Here is a 10,623-nt window from a genome sequence, read left to right on the forward strand (position 1 = left end):
GATGGGCTAAAGAGAGCATTACCCCACCGGACCTCACAATGAGGTATCTATTACAGAAACTACCCCAAAAAAATGTTCTTTTAATTAGCCACATTTATCTTTTTTTCCATGTTTTGACAGCGAAACAAACATACTTGAGCAAAGAGAGCCTGAGCAACAAAATGCGCGGCCATTTTTATGTTTGACAGCGCCACTTGGAGGAATAACAACTGTGGCCTGGGTGCAAGTTTGGCTTGCAGCCGATGTTGTATTTACAGCACCTGCAGTGGCTACAGCAGGAAAAGTTGAAACTTGCAGTTCTTTAAACGCCACCAACAAACGTGTTTATGCTGTTTTTCTACCAAACGTTACCTCATACTTCCCATACTTACTTCCTCCACTGAGGTCATGAGTGAGTGCATGTGTTTGTTTGCAGGATAACATCCTAGTGGGGTGTTTTTTAGGTAGGCCAAGGCACCTGAGGGCTTCAATAAAACATGGTTAAAAAAAAAAAGTTTTTAATTTGATGTTAACTCTCTCAAAGGCATTATGTGGATTATGGGGGAACTGGGCCGCCTTGGCTGAGGTCTCTGAGTGCTGGCTCGTTTGAAATGGATTTGGCCGGCAATGTTACGTTTTTACTTGATCTTGTTTCAAGCTTTGTAAATGCCTCAATAAAGTCGAAAGGAATGCATCTCGAGGTGAGTTATTTCGTTGATCATTCTTGCTGTGTGCTTGTGTGTGTGTGTGTGTGTTGTCTGTGCGGTAACCTGGTCACACTTTACAGCGGGCAGACAGCTGATCTTGGCTAGGAGAGTATCAGCCTACAGGAACCGGCATCCCTTGGCTGATAAAATTAGAATGGCAGCACAAGACTGAACTCATTACTTGAACGTAATACTTTTGCTCGATGTTAGCTCGAGAAGAGACAAATGAGTGGATGAGAGATGTGATGATCCCTCGCTTTTTTTCCCCACTTTGTCACCCTCATAGAAATTGTACCAGCCACGTCTGTTCTGTATTATGCCACATTTCCGTGTTGTTTCCTGTCAGATATAAAAGGCTGGTGCAAATTTTACTGAACCGTAAACCACGCGTGGACCTATTTTCCTCTACCTGGCCTTGGCAAAAACAGTTGGTGAGGCGGAATGTGAATATATAGACAAAGGCGGGAGGAGATGATGTGTTAACGCCAAAGTGTTTCGCAATAAACACTCTCAAAGTCATCAGAATGTTCACTGCGGGCTTGTTTTGGCTGACACGCTACTCCTTTACAATGTACAGGTGTTGAGGAGGGAAAAAGGCGTCGGGCAAAGAGGTGAGTCGGAGGGCTTGTAGTACTACGGGCGAGGTCTGCCTGCTCACTCTGATGCCGTAATGGGAACTGCCAGCTGTGGGCTTAATTACAACTCCGAATGGCCAAGGAGATTGGTTCTGTTTTTCTTCTGGGACTCACATCTTAAGTGATGTGTAAGGTCCAATGTATTTAACCCTCCTTATGAAAGTGAATGTTCTGCATCGGTGGCAGTAGCGAAACAAAACCTGCTTAAAGAATAAGAATTTCTTATTGTCTATCCAACAAGTACAAGAAGATTGAAGCTGCATTCTCCTAAGGGGCTATAAATCATTTATTTGGAACAACAGCTCAAAGCACCTGTACATTCAGCTCATGATGTGTTATCCTAAGACTATCTTTCCCTGAAGTACTGGCTTGATTGTTTGTGGTCAAGTTGTCAAGTCAACAAATCAAGTCAAACTCTACTTCCTCTGTGGCCACATGACTCCAAGATCTACACTTGTATGTCTTCATTTAGAATTTCTAAAAGGCAGAACCTTCCACTTGAAGACCTGTGTTTAATGAGCATTTAATGAGTTTAATATTTCAGATTTGCTTGCATATGGTTCATATTTGTTCTAATACATCTGTTTAATACCCATTTGGGGCAATGTAGAAAAATGCATGTTACAAGTGTGGGGCACAAATACTTTTTTAAAGGCGTGAGCAGCTTTGCCTTCGGATCCTGTAACATTTGGATTTGATCATAATGTGGAGGATCCAGGACCAGATTTTGAACACTAAAACATTTTTGCAGTCCAACTTATTTGATAAGTCAGTAGGAAATTGTGTGAGCTCCCTGTGTACAAAATCTTGGTGCAACACCCCCCCACACCCACACACACACTGCTGCTTTCACGGGACCAGAGCTCGCCTACCCGCCTTCTTTGTGTCTCGTATCAGCCACCTGGAACCAATACCTGGGGGGAGGGGGGCATGCGTCACTCTCGCCCCCTCCTGCTGCCACTTCTGTCTTCTGGGGCATGCTGGAGGTGGGACTTCCAGGCCAGGCAAGTTGCAAGTCAAGTCATACAATCTTGCTCCAGTCGCAACATATATTGGATTGGTAATAAAATGTTTTTTGACAAACCGTAACGCTAAAAAAATGTATTCACACCTTATAAAGGTGAAATGAACATCAACTGAGATTATGAATGATTGAATTTATTCCACTGAATTGTTTTAAAGTTGCATTTCAAAGTCAATTTAAGTCAACTTTATCTCTGAACAAACTATGCTGTGTACTTTGTGGTGACAGCCTTGTAACTCCTTTTTACAACTTTTGTCACATTCAGTAGTATGAAAATTATATTCACACGTAACTATTCACAATGTGTACTGTGCTTACTAATGATGAAATACACTTTTGTCAACGACTTTTTTATTGCTGTGATCATAAAGCAAAGTGATCCGATACAGCAGACGTATAACGCACCTGGCTTCTTCTTGCGCCAACGCTTTCGTCATGCCTGCAAATGTCTCCACACCATTTATTTATTTTTTTTAATCTCAACAACTGACCGCTAGCAACCCTGCTTCACGTCTTCTGCATTCAAAGGTTGGCATTATACTTTAGGGGCTACTTTCTACTCTAGAGTGCACACGGCTTCGCGAGCGAGAGAAAAAAAGAGTTTTGCATGCCTATGAACCGACACGAAAGGTTCGGACGATTATCATAAACCCTCCCACTCCTAGTTACGTTACTTCGTTGTAGTAAACCGTTCACAATCACGCCGTTGTTGTTGTGTCGCAAGTTGCAAACCATGCAGGTTGCCATCCTCATTTTGCGAATCCAAATTGTATTATTTTTGGAGCTCCTTCCATTATTGTTCATGAAGGTGGCTACTTCACAGTGGTAAGTGCGCAACAAGAGAGACTGTGTGGCCAGGTTGGCATGAATGACCCCTCCAAAAACCTTTCTTTCTTTTAAAAAATATAACGGCAAACTGTTGAAATTAAAATGCAGATTTCCAACTCTAAACGAGATGACTTGTCAAGTCATGTATTTCAAGTCAAAATCAAGTCAAGCTTCTTGGCTACCAAGTCTAAAGTCAAGTCTTTCTTAAGTGTTTGGCAAGCAAGTGGCAAGTTATAAAACTGGCAACTCGAGTTGACTTGAGTCAAGTCATTTGACTCGAGTCCCCCGATCTCTGATCAGGACCTAAATAGATTTAGAGGTTTTGCAAATGCACACATACACAAAACCTAATATATTAAGTTATTTGGCAGTTAAATATTTAAACTACATACTAACTTGGAATGCTGAAAACACATTGCACTGTCCTTATCTGTGTTCATTTTCAAGGATTTGCTTTACCTTGTGATCCAGTACTGATTGTAGCCCTTTGATGGCCATGTAGTGCTGGTGTAATGCATTTGTGCTTGGCTGCTTCTTCTGAAACATTTAACTAATGACATTAATGTTCCGAGTGCTCCGGCTCTTGGCCGTGCCAAGTGAGGGGGAAGGGGGGGTACAGGGAGATGGAGAGGGGAGAAACTAAGCAGAAGTGAGATTTCTGCAGATGGCAATTGTTTTACTTTATGCCCGGCCATCTGGAGTTTACTTAAACTGATGACTTCATCAAACACTTGCCCACTAGCCAGCTATGGCACTCACCACATGCATGTACAAACACACACAGGCTGCAATGAGTAGAGCTGACTGTGTGTGTTATGCCGCTTGAGAAGTGTGTTTACAGTCCACTTGTGTGAGGGTTCCTAGAGTTTGGCACATTTTACCCCTCAAATGTACACAAATGTGTTCATAAGTACCAAGCCTGTAAAAATGTCATCCCTCTGTCTCTTCAGTAAGAGTGACATAATACTGGCATCATCTAAACGTCCCTTGGTGTTTTTCAATTCTTCTGTCAGCAACATAAAAACTTTAATCACTGCACTTAGGAGTGAGCGATTCCTATTCCAGTGTTGCGGTCACCAGGAGAAAGTCAAGAGGAATCATTGGACTTAATTTACTTGGAAAAGCCTGTTTGTGACACCTGTGCTTAGAGACGAAAGCAAAGTACGACAGCGGTCTAAACCTCTCGTCGAGCCACAGATTTTCCCGAACAAGATCCTAAGAACTGAGTGATGTTAAGACTAACCAACTCAAGTAGGTGATGTAGTTCTTTCCAAAACATTGAGATGAGTTGCGGCACAACGGCCAAGGTACGTCATTCCTTTCAGGGGTGGTATTATCATTGTTTGGAGTGCATTGACTATTCAATGGAAAATGGTAACCTTTTGTCAAGCAATAATGTATTACTGTCTTTAACGCGGGCTGGGTTGGCATTCTTGGCCCAAGGGTCGATTTTGTGCCTAAATCACATCTTGTGATAAATATCCAACATCACTGTGTTTAGAATTACTTAACAACCCACACAGGCCTAAAATGCAGCTATTGTATGTAAATGCAAGTACAAAAAAAACAGTGATCACATTTGGCAGCAATAACACGGAAGTATGTTTGTAAATAATAGTTTGTCATACAAAACACTAATATTAAACAAAAAAATAAGAGGCGCTCGAATAATTGGACAGAAACAGGAACTTTTGGTCATCAAGACAAAGCAAAGCAGCCCCAAAACATAATGAAGCCACCTCTACTCTTTACCTAATAATTACTGTATTTTACTGGCAGCTGCGATCATGTAAAATATTGTAAATTAATCCATCATAATACTGTAATTCATCCATCCATCCATCCATTTTCTGAGCCGCTTCTCCTCACTAGGGTCGCGGGCGTGTTGGAGCCTATCCCAGCTATCATCAGGCAGGAGGCGAGGTACACCCTGAACTGGTTGCCAGCCAATCGCAGGGCACATACAAACAAACAACCATTCACACTCACAGTCATGCCTACGGGCAATTTAGAGTCTCCAATTAATGCATGTTTTTGGGATGTGGGAGGAAACCGGAGTGCCCGGAGAAAACCCACGCAGGCACGGGGAGAACATGCAAACTCCACACAGGCGGGGCCGAGGATTGAACCCGGCTCCTCAGAACTGTGAGGCTGACGCTCTAACCAGTCGGCCACCGTGCCGCCCTACTGTAAATTCATGTCCAGTAAAATATTGTATTTTCTAATTGTATTTTCTATTTTCTGTTATTTACATTTACATGTCTAAACATAGGCAGTATGGTGGACGACTGGTTAGAGCGTCTACCTCACAGTCTTGAGGACCGGGGTTCAATCCCCGGCCCCGCCTGTGTAGAGTTTGCATGTTCCCCCCGTACCTGCGTGGGTTTTCACCGGGATCTCCCAAAAACATGCATGGTAGGTTAATTGACGACTCTAAATTGCCCGTAGGTGTGAATGTGAGTATGAATGGTTGTTTGTTTATGTGTGCCCTGCGATTGTCTGGCGACCAGTTCAGGGTGTACCCCGCCTCGTGCCTCCAGCACGCCCGCGACCCTAGTGAGGAGAAGCAGTACAGAAAATGGATGGATGGATGTTTTAACATAATATGCATTCTATATTTGAATGCAGCACTTAACGCGACACACATCGTGTACAGCTTAAGTTCGTCCCTTCAAAATAGCTGTAGCCCAACCCCCTCTACCACTAATGTAATCATTTGGGAGATGCTTTTGTTCCATTCTGAAGACTGATACTTAATATGCAGGGATTCAATTGTTTCCTGGGTCCTCATTAATTGTTATCATACAGGAAGATAAGTATATAACACTCTGGGCTGCTCTGTTTGGGTTTACATTTACCGTAAAATCAGTGTTCATTTCCATTAGCATGTCTATGAATTTTTGCATTACTTTATGTTAGCAATAAGGTAGCTGATGTGCATTTAATTTTTTGTTTAATGTCAACGTTTTTATTACACGTACTGTATATACATGGATCAGTATGACTGTATATCAGTATCCAACTGTGAATGTGTTAGCCTGTTGCATTGGCTGATTTACAGAGTTGCTTGGAAGTGTTTCAAATTTGTTGTCATTTTACCATGATTGTCTTATTTTCATTTTGTTTTACTGTACATACTGTATGAAATTTCAAGTTTATGTAAATCAATCCCATGTAAATGTTTTCAGAGAACCGTGAATGTAGCCAGAATAATGTGTGAAACAAGAAATCAAAGGTAAACTAACCTCAGCTGCATTGGTAAAATAGGTAGATTATAGACTCAGGTGAAACTCATGTTGGTGACTGATTATAAACAAGAGGAAACCAACCAAACCAGAGTCATTCCTAAGCAAAAAAAGAAAAAATCAATCAGTTGTGTTACTTAAACCATACTGTTTAAATCCAGCCCAAGCATTGCAGTTACTGATGTTGACAAATGCACTGAACATGGAGAGAAAGCTAATATGTCCTTGGGATTTAGTTGTAAGCGCTGTGTCACTGTCTTCCATCCACATAATTAGTCCGAAAACAAAGAATGGCAAAGGCCATATTTATTCATCTTGTTTTCTTGCTGTTTTTTTAGACTCCCTGAAAGTGCACGAACAAGAGCATGGAGGAATATATTTGTGGTGGTCAAGGGCTTTTAGGTATGAGAAATTGTTCTTTTGAAAAATGTTTCATTGTGCTTTGTGTTTACATTCTGTGTTTTTCGTAGATTTGTCAGAGTAGTTTTACTTTTTAAATTAAATTGCTACCTTATTCCATATGCCTGCAATCTCACATGTTGAAACTTTTTGTAGCTTTTCAAAAAGCAAGGCTGTTAGCCGTCTTTTTTGTGTTTTGTTTTAACACAGAGCCAAGCAGGAAATTGCAAAGGGTTTTGATCGCTGTTTATCGTTTAGCCAGTTAGTATGAGAATGGCTATATTTTAAAGTCAAAGTATTGCATGGATTAACACTTGAAACTACATTCTGATGTACAGTCCAGACAAATCCATCATCGAGCAGCTGTCCAAGAAGCGTGCAGTAGCACTTCTGTGGTGATGGTGATGATGAACTTAACAATGGGTTGCCAAAGCTGTGTCCGCTGTTTTCCTGCCACATTAGGAGGTGAGAGCTAAGAGCTGGGGTCGGCAAGGACGGGACAAGCGTGGGCTTCAGGTGCTGAACAACCTCACCAGATGCTGGTTGTTTGGCTCATGCACAAATTTAATGCTGGAGAGCAAACATACAGTAAAGGAAAAGAACATGTTGATTACAGCCTGGCAGGCAGCTTTCACTGCAGCTGCAGCGCGTAAGGAGAGGTTGTTCAGCAGTGCCGGGAACCAGAAGTGCAAAGACGGTAGATTTCTGACCAGGGTTTGTGTAATATTAGCATAATTACCTGAATTCTCTCATATATTATTAAGGAGTTATGAAAGCAAATCCTTTGTAAATTTGATTTACTGGAACTGCACTTCAACTTAAATTAGAAGTGACATATTAGGATAAAAATACTGTATTCTGTGTATTTGACTCATACTAAAGAGCTTATTTGGTTGAGATGTTCTCTCTTTAACAATAATAAATGAAATCAATGTTTAAAATAAATTATACTTATGTGCCCTTTCTGCATTTTCTATAAAATCTTCCTTGGAAAATGACATGTTTCTGGAGTAAAAGGTTGAGGTTGCCCTAGCAAGAAAGTTAAAAGGCTTTCAAAAGCATTTCTCTCAGCTCACTCTCACATGAACAAAGCCTTCGGTCAACTGGTCAAGGTTTCACTTCCTAATTACCTTCTCCTGGGGCACAATGGCCAGACCGTTGCCTAACCCAGGCCATTCTAGATGCTTTGCATTCTTTCCCAGGCAACCAGCCTCTCCAACACGGACCTTGGGATTCTAAGGAAATGCCAGACGTGTGGTTAAATACGGCTGACTTGACACAGCATGCAGTTGCACATCTCATTTGTTGTTTTCGTTGAGAAGATCAGAATTCCAATGGCAAGAACTAATGGTTCAAGCAATAAGAAAATAGCGGTGATGATCACAAGTATGTTTGTAACAAAATTGAATTTTGCCAAGTAAAATGGTAAATCTGATCATCGCGTAATTCCTCATAAGTCTATGAAGTCGGATTTGCATTAGATCACATTCTTGGTGCTATTTTTGAGCTCATTTTCAGCTTTAAAGCTCATTCCTCGATTCATGCACAAGACTTTTTAAGCGTGTCTTACCCCAGGTGAGAGGTTGTGAAAAGTTCATAGACGCGAGTTCTCAATTATGCCTGTATTGATGGAGAGGGGAAAAACCTGTAGAGACAAAGACGACAAAAAAGACAGACGAAAGGGGACATGAAATGTAGACAAGGCTTCTCAATGAGAAGTGTGTTGAGTGATTTTCATTACCACTCCTCTACCACCCAGGTCAGTCCCAAGAACACCCAGACGGGAATTCCACCCTGGCTTATCTCACTGGCCCATCGACTGCCACCACCACGGAGGAGGAGTGGAGGGTCCTGACTGAGGGAAGGGTCAAAAGGGTAAGAGGGGTTGTCCTCTCCAGCCTGGATTAGGGGTCAGAGGAAACCTGTTGTCGGAATAAGCAGTTCAGCACCGTTTCCAACAACTGCTCCAGGAGATAGCCGGTCAAATGAGCGCAGGAAAAACTTCTGCCTGTGGTGAAGCTGGAGGGCTTTGGTTGAGCAGCTCAGGAGCAACAGGCTACAAAAGAGATAATGGATTAAACACATTAACTATATGTCTAACTCCACTGTTCATTCCGCCCTGAAACCTGACATCTGGGAAAGACCTGGGGAGTGTAATGGGGGTAGAGGCATGGTGAGCTAATGCGTCTTTAGGTCTTTACAAATATAAGCCAATGTTTTTCCAGCTGAGGAGCCACTTACTGATACAATCCACTAAAACCTTCAAGAATTCAGCAACAGCAAAACTACCAACTTCTTTTCTACATTATAATTGCTGTGCAGATACAGGAGGCTTAACATTATTGTGGCTGTAACACCCTCAAAATCTGAGAATAACATTTAAAACATCAAATTAATATTGAAAACATTTGATTTTTATTCCAATACAAAGTGACTTTCATAGAGGCTGAAATGTTAGAAAAGAAAAGCGCGCATCATATTTTTGTTTGTTTGACCTTCACTTACCACTTCATGGAGGATGATTAAGAAGTTGCAAATGGCCTTAACTTTTTGTGCATTGGAACGGCACCATCTGTGATTCTTTGGTTCCCTCGCATTGAGAAGAGAAAAATATTTTTAAAATACCTTTTAAAAAAAGTGTTGTATTTGTGATTTGTCTGTCCATTGGTTAGTTAGCAGGCTACTTTCTGGTTCATGAAGGATGATATAAGACTTTGGGATAGATGGACGGGACACAGCTATTTACAACCTGAAGCGAAACACTGCCTCTTGTGAAGAATGAAACACAGCTGGGTTTTTGGATGCTTTATGTGTATCATGTTCAAAGCTGAAGTTTTACAGGCAAAAGTTTGAATCGAGGTATAATCATCTCTTTCAGGGTTTCAATGGATCTGAGCTAAGGAAATACTGCAGAACGCACATCGTTAAAAGAGTTTTGTCACACTAAAACTTTATTGAACACTCCATAGCCAATCACCAATATTTGGCGACTGTTTGTTTAGGACTATATTAATTGAATGTCACAAAAATACAGTATGAAATGGCAACTGAGAAGATACAAACATTTGGATGGATGAAAATAAGGATAGATGGATGTATGGATGTATATGTGGATATATGGATCTAGGTAAAGATAGATGAATATACAGTATGAATTGCCAGATATTAAGGTGTAAGAACTGCATCATTTGCCCATTCAGCCAAAGTCGAACTCTAGTTTAACATGAATAATTTGTTTGATTACTCCTAAACAAGGATGCAATTCATTTGACAAAATATGAGGTTTAGTAAAATAACACCACAGCTTATTTAACAAGCTGAGCGCATGAAACTAGTTTGTTACAAGACAATTACACCCCTCACAAGTGCATTAGCTTGAGCTACGAAATGGGATTGGTCGATACAATGGCTGACAAAACTAGCACCAAGAGAATTGTAACTTTACAGCCCATCAAGTGGAACATACAGAAAATGGCACTTTTGACACAAGAGCAAAACAAATACAAGCGTATCTTAGCAACATCAGCATATGAAAACACGTGGACTGTAGGCAAAGATAACGTTTCTGTGTGAGAAATGTTGACACGGTTATTTTTTTGGGTGGGGGGGGGGGCATTGGGTTTTAAAGTCAATAGGCTATCATATACACTGACTTCTTTCTTTGTTTTTCCTCCCACCGCCCCTTTTATCAACTCTTCTTTCTCTGACTTAAACAAATTGTCACTCATTAGTCCCACTTTCTGAAATATGTTTAACCATCTGTAGTTTCTGTGGGCCTCATTTATCCAGATTTTACCATGTGTGAA

The 10,623-nt window shown here is 41.1% G+C and overlaps 1 long non-coding RNA gene across 1 annotated transcript; it reads left to right on the top strand.

The window, feature by feature from the left end:
• The first annotated feature begins 6,754 nt into the window (after positions 1–6,754).
• On the top strand, positions 6,755–8,724 carry LOC133479576 (uncharacterized). Its single transcript, XR_009788997.1, has 3 exons — positions 6,755–6,820; positions 7,156–7,282; positions 8,577–8,724. It is a non-coding gene; the product is annotated as an uncharacterized LOC133479576 (long non-coding RNA).
• Positions 8,725–10,623: the final 1,899 nt, after the last annotated feature.

Source organism: Phyllopteryx taeniolatus, chromosome 6 (genome assembly GCF_024500385.1).
Source record: "Phyllopteryx taeniolatus isolate TA_2022b chromosome 6, UOR_Ptae_1.2, whole genome shotgun sequence".
Lineage (NCBI taxonomy): Eukaryota > Metazoa > Chordata > Actinopteri > Syngnathiformes > Syngnathidae > Phyllopteryx > Phyllopteryx taeniolatus.